The sequence below is a fragment of the Lissotriton vulgaris genome, chromosome 2_1 (genome assembly GCF_964263255.1).
Source record: "Lissotriton vulgaris chromosome 2_1, aLisVul1.2, whole genome shotgun sequence".
NCBI lineage: Eukaryota > Metazoa > Chordata > Amphibia > Caudata > Salamandridae > Lissotriton > Lissotriton vulgaris.
The window spans coordinates 1,727,612,455-1,727,628,588 of record NC_141687.1 but is presented as its reverse complement, the minus strand read 5'-3'; the positions used below and the strand labels follow the sequence as shown (position 1 = coordinate 1,727,628,588).

The 16,134-nt window shown below is 43.8% G+C and overlaps 1 protein-coding gene across 1 annotated transcript in view; it reads right to left on the bottom strand.

Annotated features, from left to right (window-relative positions):
- Positions 1-16,134, bottom strand: part of LOC147733201 (mucin-2-like) — a 1,190,401-nt gene that overhangs the window by 876,360 nt on the left and 297,907 nt on the right. The gene's annotated exons all lie outside the window — the stretch shown is intronic.

Genomic DNA, 16,134 nt, shown 5'->3' with positions numbered 1-16,134 from the left:
GCATGAGAAGGTGGCAGTTAAATCAGGAAGAACGTTTTGGCAGGCTGCTTAGTTGATGGCACTGTAGTGCCACACATGGTAATGAATGAACCCGTGATGCCAACCATACCCTCCGGGCCCCACCACAGCTGATTGAACCACGGACTAACGCCCACCGGAGTGACAGCTGCCAGGGCCGGCTCTAGGCATGTGCAAGCTGTGCACCTGCACAGGGCCACCAAACCCCTGGGGCCACCACGCCAATATATATCCTTAATATATTAATCCTCTGAGGATGGACACATATTCGCGTGGTGGCCCCTGGCAGGGATTTGGGGCCTCCGGCTCTGTTCCACTACTAAACACCCTGACCCCCTCCCCTCTTTACTGGCCTGCGCGCTCCGCCCCGCCCGGACCACCTCTTCCGGGCCCCATACCTACGCTCCTTACCCAGGGCCACCATGAGCCTAGAGCCGGCCCTGCAGCTGCAATTTCTTGCACAACCATTCCTAACACTCTTGTCTGTAACATCTTTTATCGAAGGTATGTCTAGATGAGGGGATCATAACTTTGATGGTATTTTCCCTCCATTTAGATACTGTTTCAGATTGAATCCTATGGTCGATATGTAATTGATGTGAATGTTGCCCCTTTATTCTATAACCGTTCCTAGCCATTGGTTTTTGCTTGGGTGTTATTTGGACTTAGGGCAATTGAGTATGTTTTCCCTTCTGTGTATTTTTATGTTATGCTATGCTATGTTTTGGTAGGTTTGCACATATAACCCCGGATGTGGGTCCCTCAGTGCTTTTGCCGCACCAAACGTTCTGAATGCCCAAATTTTAAAAAATGGCAAAGTCTAGAAGAGCCGGTTTCAAGAGTTTTTTTTAACTGTTTAAAATCTGCATGCATGTAGTTGCATCAGAAGCAGATTCCATTACTGGGCGGCGGAATGTGAAAATGAACAGTCATCATGCCTGGTGGTGCGAATACACAGAGTACGTAACAGTAGTTTCTCACTGGATCTAAGAATCCGAGTAGGGGCGTACCCTGCAGTTTACCCTGCAGATAAAGAGGCCCACCCCCATACAGGGCTATGTGGACCAACCAGAGGAGTTTAAATGTGGCTCGCATTTTTGTGTGGAGTCAATGAAGGGTTCTGAGAATGGATTCTGAGGTCGAGCAAGGTGGAAGATGACCGATTAGTTGTCCCGCAGTATTTTGAACCAACTGGAGTTTAGCAAACAGTAATTCATTCATGATGGCCATTAGGGCATTGCCATAGACCAGATTGCTGAATATTGTATTGACGGAGTTCACTGCTTAAACCATAGAGCTGTAGGACTAAGTGGTGTCTAGCTACCCAAAACACACCTGCCTGACTGCAGCTAGCTCGATGAGCCAAGCCGCTACTCTAGACCCAATCATGTCTGGTGGCCAGCATTGCCGCTGGCAGGGTCTGAGTATGGTTGTGGTGGCTGGTCACCACTTGGAGGCTCTTGTTGGCCCTCTCAATGCAGCAAAAAAGTCAGTTCCCGCCATAGTCCCAGATGTATCATTCTAAAATTGTCAGTCCAAACAAATGTGCTTGCACACATAGCACCCACACAAATCACACACAGACACACACCTGTCAATCAGGTTACAAGGACACCAGGTTCGTGTACTTCCATTTTTGGTGCTTTGCAGCAGTATCAAGATAGATTTTCTCATTGCTCAAATGGGGGTAATTTCTGATATTTATATGTTTACCTTGTCTTCATTGCTTGTTTTTACGATTCATAGGCGTTGAAATATCACTCATAATTACACGGAAATTATGAAAGTGTCACACAAAGCAGTCTTAAACGTTGGCAGCTATGTAGACATGTTTGCAGAGACATATATATATATATATATATATATATATATATATATATATATATATATATATATTCCCACGTTATAGTTAGATGGACTCACTATAACTTGCGCGTGCAATGCACTGTTGATGATGTCTTATTAAGCCAGTTAACCAATCAATTTTTAAAAACCATCCATTTAGACACTTATTTAAACATTTATTCTCCCATCAACTTTTACATATACATATATAAAATATATTTATTTTTCAGAAAGACACACATTCACTGGATGGTGTCATCAGTGATGTCATGAGTGATGTCACTGACCATGTCGTGAGTGATATAATATGTGATGTCATCAGCAGTGCATTGCACGCGCAAGTTATAGTGAGTCCATCTAACTATAACGTGGGAATTTCAATGGTTTTATATGAGTAAAATTTCCAGCTAACTATAACTGGTGTGAAACCTATGGTTTTTTCAGTGAATTTCATAGGTTTTTTAAATGCTAATTCCTTTGCATATCGAGTTTCTAACCTTTTTTTTTTTACAATTTGCTGTTTTTTTTTAAGTATTAATTTTTTTTATATAATTTTTTTCTTTTGCGCTCTGGGTGCGCGCTCCGGGAAGCTTTCAGCTAAGCTCTCCGGTAAGCTTTTCCGAGAGCTCATCTGAAAGCGCACCCAGAGCGCAACTGTCGTTCGTGAAAAAAAATATGAATGAAAAGTTAATAATAATGCAAAACATTTCGTACCATACAAATAAAATTAGTTTTTTTTAATAAGGAAAATGATTATGCATTTCTATAAAAGATTGATGACGTCACTTCGGCGCGCAACGTAAGTGCCCTCGGAAGCGCCTACGTTCGCGGCGCATAAACGCACGCAAAAGCGCCTCCGATCGCGCCACGTTTGCGCCCCGGAAGCGCCTACGATCGCGCTGCGTAAACGCACCCGGAAGTGCACCGGAGCGCGCAGCGTAAACGCGTCGGGTCATGTGACCCTAAAATAACACTTTTCATTGGTTGCTAACAGTTTTTTTTTACAATGAATGAAATCCCCACCCATTTCCTTCACTTCTTCTTTCACTTTTGTGACTGAAAGACCTGCCTTTTTTGCTGTTGCATATTTCTTGGATAATCATGGCTGCCAGACCATCCAGCAGTGAAGATGACTCCAATGATTTCATTGATGAAGAGCCTCCTCAGCCGAAGGTCAAAGAGCATTTCATCTGGAAATTTTTTAAGTTTCCAGCAGACCAGAAAAAGGTGAATGCACCAAAAGTAGAGTGCAGGATCTGCAAACAGGTCCTGTCACGGGGTAACCCCCAAAAAAAGTACTCTTTTGGGAACTTTACGATGATCCGACATGTGGAGAGGAGGCACCCCCAGAATTTTTCCCGGGAAAGTGTCAGGGCTCTGGCACAAGAGGTTTCCAGAGATGGGGCCTCTACATCAACCGGAGGAGCAACTTCTTCTGGGAGAGGGCAATCGCAGGAGCAGGTGCCAAACATACAACCTGCTTTTAACCATGGTGTCCTCAGATGCAGATACTGCAATCAACTCCTCACCTATGGGGAGCAAAGTGTCCAGCTCATGGTTCGAGCATTGGAGAACCATCGCTGCCCTTCCCACCCCTAATTTTTTTGTTTTCTTTTTGCTCCTGTTGAGCAGTTTCCATTCCCTGTTTTTGTTCCTGTTCAGTTAAAAGAAGAAAACCAAAAGTTCTTTTCAGAACTACCTCCAATTCTCATCAAAGAGCTATATTCTTAAAAAATGAAGAGTAAGTGAAATATAGTGCATTGATAATTGAAAGGAGAATGAGTAAGAAAGAACAGAAAGGTATGAGAGGTGAAAGGAAGTGAAGTAGGAGGAATGAAAGAAGATGAGTGTTAGAAAAGAAAGTTATGACACAGTGAATAAACTGGAGGCCTCATTTCTGAAAAGTGACGCATCGCTACGTGAAAACAGCGATGCGTCACTTTTCTGGACGCACTCCTTATGACATTCCAGATATGTCATATTTAATATATGACTAATCAATTCGCAAGGAGTTACAGATATGTCAGTATTTCTGACGTATCTGTAAACACAAAAGTAACGCATTGCAGGAGTGCGTCACAAAAGTGACGCAACTCCAGTAATGTGTCCTTTCACATGGAAAAAGCAACCATGTGAAAGGTTTGCTGTGAAGCAGGCGCAAGATTTTGGCGCAACAGCATCCTAAAAGTGACGCACTGCGTCATTATTACCAAGCTTTTTGCAAGGAACACCCCCTCTGCATGCATTATACATGACACTATTTTTTAAAAAGTGACGCATCTAGGTACATGGGTCACTTTTTAAAACTCTGCGCCACATTGTATCTGCATCAGGTATAATGTATGCAGAGGGGGCAATCCCTCGCAAAAAGCTTGGTAATAACGACGTACTGAAATCTATGAGATTTCTCTGCGTCACTTTTAGGATGCTGTTGCGTCAAAATCTTGCGCCTGCCTCGCGTCACTTTCATGTTTACAGATATGTGAGAAATACTGACGTATCTGTAACTCCTTGCAACATGATTCGTCATACATTAAATATGACACATCTGGAATGTCATAAGGACTGTAGACAGAAAAGTGACGCATCACACCAGCAGTGTAATAAAATGTGCCTCGTTGCACTATATTTAAAGGATGCAACAGCATCCTAAAAGTGACGCAGTGAATTCTCAAACATTTCACTGCGTCGCTATTACAAAGCTTTTTGTGGGGGAACACCCCCTCTGCATGCATTATACCTCACGCAGATATAATGTGGCGCTTGATTTTAAAATGTGACCCATCTACCTAGATACGTCACTTTTTAAATATAACGCAACGAGGCACATTTTTTTTACACCACTGGTGCGATGCGTCACTTTTCTGTGCGCACTCCTTATGACATTCCAAGTAACGCATTGCTGGAGTGCGTCACAAAAGTGACGCAACTCCAGTAATGCGTCCTTTCAAATGGGGAAAGCAGCATGTGAAAGGTCTTGCCTCAGTCTAACACCTGCTGTAAAGCAGGCACAAGATTTTGACGCAACAGCATCCTAAAACTGACGCAGTGAAATCTCAAAGATTTCACTGCCTCCCTATTACAAAGCTTTTTGCGGGAGAACACCCCCTCTGCATGCATTATACCTGACGCTATTTTTAAAAAATGACGCATCTAGGTACATGGGTCACTTTTTAAAACTTTGCGCCACATTATATCTGCGTCAGGTATAATGTATGCAAAGGGGGCATTCCCCCGCAAAAAGCTTGGTAATAACAACGTACTAAAATCTATAAGATTTCTCTGCGTCACTTTTAGGATGCTGTTGCGTCAAAATCTTGCACCTGCCTCGCATCACTTTTATGTTTACAGATATGTCAGAAATACTGACGTATCTGTAACTCCTTGCAACATGATTCGTCATACATTAAATATGACACATCTGGATTGTCATAAGGAGTGCGCACAGAAAAGTGACCCATAACACCAGCAGTGTAATAAAATGTACCTCGTTGCACTATATTTAAAAAGTGACGCATCTAGATAGATGCGTCACTTTTTAAATATTGCATAACAATGCACATTTTTTAACACCGCTGGTGCGTCACAAAAATTGACGCACAGGAGGCGCAAAACTAACAGCGCAAGGCCTTCATAAATATGGTCCTGGATTTTCCCCGTGCTTCGCCGGTGCGCGTACCATGCGCTTCCCCCGCGCAAAACGAAAATTTTTTTTTAATGCCCTGCAGGACCCTATTTTAGTCCCTACATCAAACCTAGGGGGTCAGAGGGGGTCTACTCTTCCCCCTTATGGTCATTTGCCCCTTTTTTTTTCAAACCCCTTGTGACTCGATTTTACCGAGACACAAGATGGCGGCCGCTCCAGACTGTTTAGAATGTTTACAGACACCCAAGAGCCAATCAGCTTTCTGCGCGCAAGTCGCGTGTCGCGCCTGGAGCGCACTCCGGTGCGCGCACCCGAGAGCGCCTATAGATATATATATTTTTTTGAACCTAAATTACTCAAAATCCACTGGAGCACATATCGTGAGACATAGCAAAGGCACATCGGGCTACCAGTCCCTACAATTTTTCCAAGTTTGGTGGAAATCCATTCAGCCGTTCGGGCTAAAAGTGAAATCGACCGCCCTATGGAAATTAACATGGGGAAAACGCGTTTTGGGACCCCCCTTTTATCTTGGCCCCCGCTTGACGAATCCCCCCCAAACTTTCAGGGAAGGACCGGGGCGCCGCGAGGCCATTTTCAGGAAATTTTCAGGCAGATTCGTCAACCGGTGCCAAAGTTATTCCAAATAGAATTTTGAGATTTAACATTGAAAAAAATCCTAACTATAACTACCTACTGGCGACCGCCAGTAGGTAATATATATATATATATATATATATATATATATATATATATATATATATATATATATATATATATATATATATATATATATATATATATATATATATATATATTAAACTCCTGACACGTGTCAGGAGTTTAATATATATATATATATATATATATATATATATATATATATATATATATATATATATATATATATATATATATATATATATATATATATATATATATATATATATATATATAGATATATATTAAACTCCTGACACGTGCAGGGATAAAGAAGGTCCAAATTTGTGCAAGGGTGACAACAACGTTTAGGCCAGAGCATCTGTGTTTTTATTATCAAAATGTACGCTTTAATAATATTCTTGCCACTACTTTCCATCTGAAAGCAGAGAATGAATCCAGCCCCATTTTCCAAACCCAGTGTATATATTAAACACTACAAGTCTATTTATCTGCACTTACACCTGCACAGAGAGGACTGCAGTCATTATACTTACTTTTAAAATCTCGGTTTAATTTTCCATTTCCAAAAGAATCGGTGTGACCTGACTTATGTACAACAATGATTTCCCCAAGATTGATTGTATGTTTCAGTGACAAGGCAACACCCTAATATGGGTCTGATGGTGAATATTTACACGGAGATGCATGGTGGCTGGAATTTCCTTTCCCAATCGGTATAGCTGCACGTGACCCTTTATCACTAGAAAAACTCCGCTGTAGGAGCTGTATGAGCAATAACTGCGTGGAACCACGTTTATAGGGGGAATTCTGCATGCAATTTCTAATTCTGTGGGACTTAACCCATGTTTTTAACAACAGTTCCGATTAAGTGGTAAATGTGTTTGGAAGGGACCAATGAAAGAATGAGTGCAGTAGGACAGAGGGGTCATGGTTGGCTCTGCAGCCCACTCGATGGCACTTCTACCAGCGTGATTTTCTGGAGGCAAAATTTGGTTTGAACTTCCTGTACCTGGTCAATCATGGTAACACAGGCAGCTTATATGTGAGGTGGATATCACTCCATACAACTCGTTATCAAGATCGAAGAGAATGAGTATTGTTAGACCTGCCAGCCTTAGAGTGGTCTTTCCCAACCTTTTTGCTTCAACTCCTCCTTTTGTGCTGCACTTCATTTTCGTTGGCCTTCAGACTCTATGCACTTTACCACTGCTAATCAGTGCTAAAGTGCTTGTGCTTAGTCCCCTTGGTCACATTGGCATTAACCAATTGCCAGTAACATTTCCAATAAGTCCCTTCTAGAGTGGTATACCATATACCCAGAGCCTGAAATTAAATGCTACCAGTGAGCTTGCAGCACTTATTGTGCCACCTATTTCTGCCATTGCAGCCTGAATGCAGCTTTAAACTGCCATGTCAATTTGGCATTGAAACCTCGTTGGCAAGCCTTAAATTCCCCTTTTATCACAAATAAGTCAACTCTACCGTAGGGTTTTGGAAGCCCATAGGGCAGGAAATGTGTAATTGAAAGGTTGGACATGTGTGATTTCATGCCCTGGTAGTGAAAAACTCCAAAATTAGTTTTTTCACACTGTGAGACATACCCCTCTGTTGGAAGTTGCATTAGTAGAGGTAACTCTGGACCTACCAGTAGCAATAAGGTGACAACTGCAATATTAGGTCCAGTTAAGGTCTCAAAACATTAGCCCTTGGCTCAACCCTTGGTAGCTGTCTGTGAGGAGGCAGGCGTAATTCAAGAAAAGAATGAAAACATTCCCACTTGACCTATATATCTTCAAAAGTGCGTTTTAGTACCTGATGTCTTGGACATCAACAGATGCCATTGATAATTAATCAAATTCATGTAATTTTATTGTAATTTATAATCAGTTTTTCATACATATTTTTCAAGCTCATTTATTTTGTCCAAGCAGATATCAATACATATATTTCAGTGTTATAAAAATAATGTACATCTATACTACTATTATAAAGAGAGAACACAAATCTTTTGGCAAGGTAAACTCAGGAACCACAGCGCCAATCCACTCATCCAATACATTGTTGTAATCCTCAGGGTGTGCAGATGGACATGGGCTATAGAAAATTTGAAAAAAAACGTAAATTTAAAAATATAACTTAAAAAACTAAAAGTAGCGCCCTGAAAGTAGCGCCGGCCGCGACGCTGATGGCCACGACGTAGCGCTGGCCGCAACGTACGTGATGACGAGGAGGAGCGGCGGTGAAGTGAGGAGCTCGGGGAGGAGCGGCGGCTCAGGTAAGGCTCTGGGGCACGGGGCGGGACGGAGAGGGTGCGGGAGGTTGGCCCGGAACAACTGCGGTAAGGCTCAGGGTCTGGGGGCAGCATTTCAGGCTTGCGAGGAGGAGTGGCGGTGAAGTGAGGAGCTCGGGGAGGGGCGGTGGCTCAGGTAAGGCTCTGGGACACGGGACGGGAGGGAGCCGGTGCGAGAGGTTGGCCCGTAACAACTGCGGTAAGGCTCAGGGTCTGGGGGCAGCATTTCAGTCTTGCGTGCACTCCCGCCCCGGCCCCCGCCCACCATGACATTGTCCGGGACACAGACAATGTCGTGGCGGGCGGGCGGGGGCCGTGCGGGAGTGCACGCAAGCCTGAAATGCTGCCCCCAGCCCCCTTCTGCCCCAGGCAACGCTGGGGCGGGCTGCTAATATATATATATATATATATATATATATATATATATATATATATATATATATATATATATATATATATATATATATATACACCGAACAAGAACACACTGAATTGTACATTAAAATCTACACGTTTCATCACCAAATATTTTGCAATATATATTGACCCATATGTACACTCTCTACTTCATACCTCACATGCACACAGTCACACTACAAACCAATTTTCATGTCCCAGCTTGATCTCACATACATCTTAGAATAAATCCAGAGATATTTTCTGATGTGAGCTAGAGTTTTCCAAACATACAGTCAAACTATGTTTCGGGGGCGTTAAGGATAGGAAACCACCTTCCTCAGGACCTCATGGTGTATATCATAACATCTGGCGAGACAATATGGGGTATGCTATCCTCATATATTTGTCGCATGTGCTCTGAAAGACTAGAGCTCCTCCTCACCTTCTTATATTTGGCAAAGGAGCGGTAGGACAGATCCATTTAGACACCCTTTCTTTTAAGAGTGTTGAATAGATGCCTGTGTTTGGTAACTACCTTCCATAGTTGCTAAGTTGTGACTTCAAGGTCTTTCTGTGCACAGGAAAAGCAATGCCTCTTCTCAGATCTTCTTGATCGCACATGCAGGGCATTGTAGCATGCCGGATCTGGTGCGTTTTCGAGAAGCACACAGAGAATTCTGGCCATTTTGCCTCTTTTTCCCAGTCCTATAATGAATTTTTAGGGGGCACCTTCTTCCTTTTGAGGCTTACCTCAAGAGACAGGTATGTAAAACATTTAAATAAAGTAATACATTTAATGAGTAGAACACAATGCACAATAAAAATCTCGCACCAATTTACATAAATAGGAAATATTTTTATCTTTACACTGACACCAAAATGACAAAAAGCCAATATAAGGAACCGGAGGTCTGAATTTTCAAAGTTTAACCACGTTCTGTTGCTTAAAAACATATAAGGCCCCTTTGGGAAATCTGGTCACATTTGATCAAAACAAAGTCAAAGTTTGAGGCTGACCACGATGTAGTCCTGGCCAGATACACTAAGCAGGAGGCTCAGGTCAACATTTTACCTTCACACATTTCTGAAGGATTTCCTCTCAACGTCGTGCAGTCCCCTCCAGCAGGCTGATTTTGATATGACACGGTTGGATTGCATTTCCTTGAGGCCCGGTCAAATCCTGGAAGTCTGGAGCTCTGGAACTTTCAGTGGGATGAACCTAATATGCAGGCCATGACGCTGTTGAAGGTAGTCAGCTTGACTCTTATGGAGCTTTTTCCAAAAGTTGTTCCAAACTTCTCCACACTTCTGGAACTTCTTCCTGAAGTATCTCTTGAGGGTTCAAAGTGTCCAAAACACAAATCTAAAAGGTCTAGAAGATCTGAGATGGTCCTTGTAAGTTTGGGACAGCAATTCCGACTATGCACGTGGTCAAAGCATCAAACGTCCACTGGACACACTCAAAACTACTGAATTCTTGCAGAAGATTTATTTATTTATATAAAGGTTTATATCAGGCAGACATGACCCAAGAGGGTATTAGAGCGCTTTAAAGATGATCGAGGACATAAAGAGTTGGGTCCGAAGGTTAGTAACAACAATAGTGATCAGAAAGATACTGGAGTAGAAAGTTGGTGCAGGGAAGTTCTGTTAAGCTGTTGCTCCAAGGGTATCATCTCCTTAATCCTTTTGAAAGCAAGGCAGAGTCCTCAGGGTTGTAGTTCTAAGTCTGCAGCAGGAGCAGTCCTTTATATTGCAATCCTTTGGGGTGCAGATCAGGGTTCCAGCAGGGCAGTCCTTCTTGAAGTTTCAGGCACCAAACTCTGAGTTGCTATGCAGCTCTTACATATTCATTCAAATATCTGGGGTGGCACACATGGGGGCACCCCTGTTCAATGAGGTGCAGGCTGCCACCCAAAGCATACCAGCTTCCTCCAAGTGCAGCATGATCTTGTTCCTCAATGCATTGCACTTTAAAATTCAAGATGCAGATTTTCTTTCCTTTAGAGTGAGAACTGGCTAAACCAACCTATTGGTGTGGCTCATTTCCATTAACACTTCATTTACAGCCCTCCTGAAATTCCATACCTGGGACTGCCATCTAGCCAGGGGTACAGTAAAGGGGGGGCATGCTTGGCATTCCTTACTGTCCTGCTCTTTCTTTGAAGCCCAGTTTGATTTGCCCAGTCCCCCTGTGCTGACCTGTTTTCTGCAGTTTCAAAGTCCTCCCCATCTGATAACCCCTGCTCTATGCAGGCAACTTATCATATCATCAAAGCAGCCTGTTTAAAATGACCAATTATGAGAGCCTGCTAGAAAGTAGAATTATGGCTCACATAAAAGAATGTTATATAACTTTTTTTGTCTGTACTAGTTATGATAAAATAAAAAATGGCAAGTTGTTGGATCTATCGTAATCATTTTTTTATGTCTTTGAGTGACATATTTAGCCCCTACCCAGCAATACATTCACAACATTAAAATATTTAGTCTATGGACCTAATAATTTACTATGGGAAAAACAAAATTGGCAGCTTTTCCCGTCACCAGGGTATATAAAATATATTATAGAATGTCCCTCATTACAGTGGGCTATAGGGACTACCTCCAGGACTTTTTTTTATATGTTATGCTTGCTGCATTGTTTTTTTCGCTTCTTCCACTAGCGGTACACAAAACCTTAGTTCAGGCACTGGTTATGAGTCACCGGGACTACTGTAATATCCTTTTGGATGCTGCCAACAAACCTCTGTTAAATAGATTACAAGTTGTTTAGAACACAGCGGCATGCTTGGTCACTAATATGCCTCCTAGTATATTCAAAGTGTGCTGTATTGTCCTCAAAGCCTAAAATGGCAAAGGATCTAGCTATTTAGCTCTGAAACATATTCCCTGCCAGCCGAGCGGAGTCTTATGCTCGGGTACAAAAAATCTTCTCACTATTTCCTGTGTGAAGAAATCACATTTAGAAGGCACAGCCTTCGCTTACAGGGTCCAATGGCTGTGGAACTCATTACCCCATACTCTGTGCAGCTGTGATGATCACTTGCGCCCCAGGAAACTCCTTAAAACGAAACTCTTTGTGGATTAACTGTCTGTAGCCCTACAATTGCCTGATCGCAGAGCAGATATACCCCCTCGGGGTGATTCCTGCACTATATAAGCTTCCAAAATAAATACAAAAATAGTTACATGGCATCCTACCCCTCGTGCTCCTGGGCGGGGGTGGCTTATATGTAAAAATAAGGAAGGTAGATTACCACTTTGAAAGTACCTTTAATTCCAAAATCGAATATTCTTGTAAATTACTTTTAAAGACAGTCTGCAAAGCAGGGCTGCCTTTAAATGTGACAGCGGGCAACATAGCAGTGCACACTTTAGTGCGCAAAAGCTACTAGGCCTCTACCCTGCCCTACCCTTTTATATACTAAGGGCTTATCTGCAGCTTGAATCCACCTTTCTTCACTATAACTAGGTACTTATAAGGATCGGTCATTGCCAATTGTAATCACCCCAATTTACCATATACCGTTCTCATGTGAGCACTGGCCCTGAGCCTGAATAGCAGAGCTCAGGGCACTGTCAGTATCAGTGAAACAATGGGAATCAACAGGGCAAAAAGGATGACTTTCTAACACCCTCCCTATAGTATAGTACTTGACATTCCTTATTACATTTAATAAGATGCAATTTCCATTTGGGAGCTGGTAGCTATGCTATGCTTGGTATCTGAGGAATTAAGGTGAAAAGCCCTATAGTTAATGGCAAAGTCAGTATTTTGATCATGATTATAAAAATATCCCTTTTAGAAAGTTGCATTTTTCTGCCCGTAGCCCTTTTGTGCCTATTGCCTGGCCTGGGTCATATGACTGTGTGTAACTGACAGTCTTTGTGAATTCCTCTGAGACAGTCACACAATTGCAATATTCGGTAGGCCTGAACGAGCCAGCTGCTGGCAGGATGGTGGCGGCTGCGCTGAGCACAGCCCCACTTACAACTGAATAGTCTGTCCTCTGCTTCACATAAAGGGCCTTCTTATTTTGCATTGTCACTCCAGCCAGCTTAGAGCCAGGGCAGAGGAAGCAGGGAATTCCATGCACTTCAAAGCCATTGTCTAGAAGCTTCTCCCATCTTCAAGAACCAGGGCACCAGGGAATAAAAGTAGGTCCTTAGACACCAACTCTTCAGCACACTTGTAAACCTGTGGATACTTTTCTAGAAAGTGGATTGCTCTGGGAGAAACAGGAGACAGTGTGACTACTGTCAGGTGTCATCTGGTGTCTTCAGACCAAGTGATGACCAATACATTTCACAAGATTGTAGTAGCAGACAAACAGGAGACCCACGACCCTGTGGCTCTGGTTCCCTATGACTGGGGGTAGGCTAAAGTCTTCTGAAAGCGGTGAGCTCTGCTGTGCACTGTCTTTTAGGGCATGACTTGAAGCACACTACCTGGAAGGAAATTAAGCTTGGGTCACACCTGGAAATTTGGAATTTGGAATTTGGAATTTTGTATAGCGCGTAGTTACCCTCGGGCATCCCAGCGCTTGTCCAGGCAGCAACAATAACCACAGAGCCAGATCAGTCACATCACATAGGAAATAGATGTGTTTTCAGAAGCTTCCGAAAACAAAGAGTGCAAGTCTCTAAGCGCATCCTCAGAGAAAGCGCGTTCCAGAGAGTGGCTGTATGAACCGAAAATCTTCTACCACCAGTACGAGCCTTATTAACCCTAGGAACCTGAAGCAGATGTTTCTGGTCGGAGCGCAAAGCTCTGTTAGCTTTATAGGGCACCACTAAATTCCTTAGGATGGAAGGTCCCTTCCCCTGGAGGATTCTATGTGCTGTGCAAAGAGCTTTGAATTTAACCCTCTCCCGCACTGGAAGCCAGTGCAGTGTCTTCAGGGCGGGTTTATCTGACTGCCTAATTGGCACGTTCGTCAGCATCCTAGCCGCAGCGTTTTGGACCCACTGAATGCTTACTGAACGTTGCTTCAGGGGCGCCAAGGAAAATAGCATTGCAATAGTCGAGCCTTGAAATAATCAGCCCCTGAATAAGTAGCTTCCTCAATGTCAAAGGGAGGAGAGGCAAGACTTTACGAGCTGAACGGAGGAGCCGAAACAGACCCCTGCCGTTTTCTTAGCCTGGGTCTTAAAAGAGAGGTCTTACTCCAACCAAACCCCCAAGCTCTTGATCTCCTGCTTAGGGCTGGGGAGCTCGCCCAGGCAGCTAGGCCAGATGGTCGAAGGGAGTGAGGGAGTCTTATGCCCTAGCAGCATTATTTCGGTCTTAGAACCGTTTAATTTAAGCGCCGATTCGCACATCCAGGTGTGCACTTTGGCCATACATAGGCGCAGCGAGTCAGGGTTCTTCACCAATTGGGACAATGCGACCACCAGCTGAGTATCGTCAGCATAGCTGACGATTTTTATCCCAAATGGGGCCACCACATCCTCCAGGGGGGCCATATAAACATTAAACAATGTGGGGCTCAAAGAAGAGCCCTGTGGCACCCCACACTGGAGGGGGATATATGTTGACCGTTCGCTGCCTTCCCAGAACTGATAGGTCCGGCCACACAGAAATGACCGAAGCCACTGCAGCGCCACTCCTGCAACCCCCACATTGGACAGCCGTTGGATCAACACTTGGTGGTTCACAGTGTCAAAAGCCACACTGAGGTCCAGGAGGATCACTGCCACTGACCCTCCTGAATCCAGAATGCTCCTGGCTTCCTCAACGACTGCCAATAGGGCGGTGTCTGTGCCCTGCTCTTGCCGAAAACCCGTTTGTGACTCTCGTAACAGCCTGTTGGACTCCAGAAAGTCTGACAATCGGTGATTAACCAGTCTTTCTGCGATAGTACCAAGTCCCGGCAGCAGAGAGATAGGCCTGAAGTTTGCCAAATCCGATGAATCCAGATTAGGTTTCTTCAGGAGAGCCTTTACCACTGCTCTTTTCCAGCTCGGCGGCACCACACCCTGGGCAAGGGATGTATTAATTAAGTTCGTAACAGGGACCGCAATAACAGATGCCGCCTGTTTCAGAAGGATCCCCAGGAGAATCACTCTTCATGGACCCCAACTCCTTCATGACTTCTGCCACAGATATTGGACCAAAAGTGTCCAATAGGACACGATCTTCTCCTACCTGACTACCCCTGTCTGCACTCTGCACAACCTGAGGCAGCGCGCTTATGACGTTCTCTATTTTCAAGTGGAAGTACTCCGCCAGCTCCCTGCACTTCTCAGCTGGGCTATCATGGGTCACCGGGGGATCAGGAATTACCTGAGTGGATCTGTGCAACCATCAGGTCCATTGCAGCCCAGGAGGGGAGTCAACAAGGTCTTGACCTGGAAAGATGGCCCACACAACTGCCAAGAAAGGGAAGGCTAAGTTGCAAGGGAAACCAGACCCTGAAAGTTCCACAGTACATGGGATGGGGCATCAGAGGAGGCCACACCAAAGTAAACTGGGGAAGACAGTGCCTTCCTTAGTAAGCCCAAGATATGGAGTGGTTCACCACCCGTTAAGTAAGGGTAGTTATTCAATAAATCATATATTCTTTGTTAGGGTGTCTTAATGTATTATTTTATTTTTTGTGAGAATCCAAATATAGAAAATTGCCAGCCAACGCATTTCGTTCATACACAATGAACTTCTTCAGGGCATAAAGTGATGTCTGGTGCTAGGAAAGGATAATTATGTAGAGTATGACTGCATGGGCCTCCTTGATAAGGGCCAGATTGCGAAGGATCTGGTATAATGAAGGGTGCAGCCGTCGACTCCGTCAAGCATACTCTGCATAATTATTCTTTCCTAGCACCAGACATCACTTTATGCCCTGAAGAAGTTGTGTGAACGAAACGCTTTGGCTGGCAATTTTCTATATTTGGATATGTTTGAATAACTACCCTTAGTTAACGGGTGGTGCACCACTCCATATCTTGGGCTCATCCATCCTCTGCTTCGCAGTTGGCACCCAACAACAGCAGGTTCTGGAGTAGCTTGTGCACACCCAGCTAGATTTGTTAAATCAAACACAACAGGAACACAGCAGAAGAGTGAGGTCACTGCATCCGCCGTTGCCTGTTAACTGCATTCTACAGTGCCTTCCTTGGTACCCTGCATAAATTTGTCGAAAGGCAAGAGGAAGGATGACACTCAGGGAGAAATTTTTCAAGGCACAGAAGAGGTGCCCAACCTTGCAGGTCCTGAGGTGGTAAGACGAAGCCCAAACAGCTGGAGATA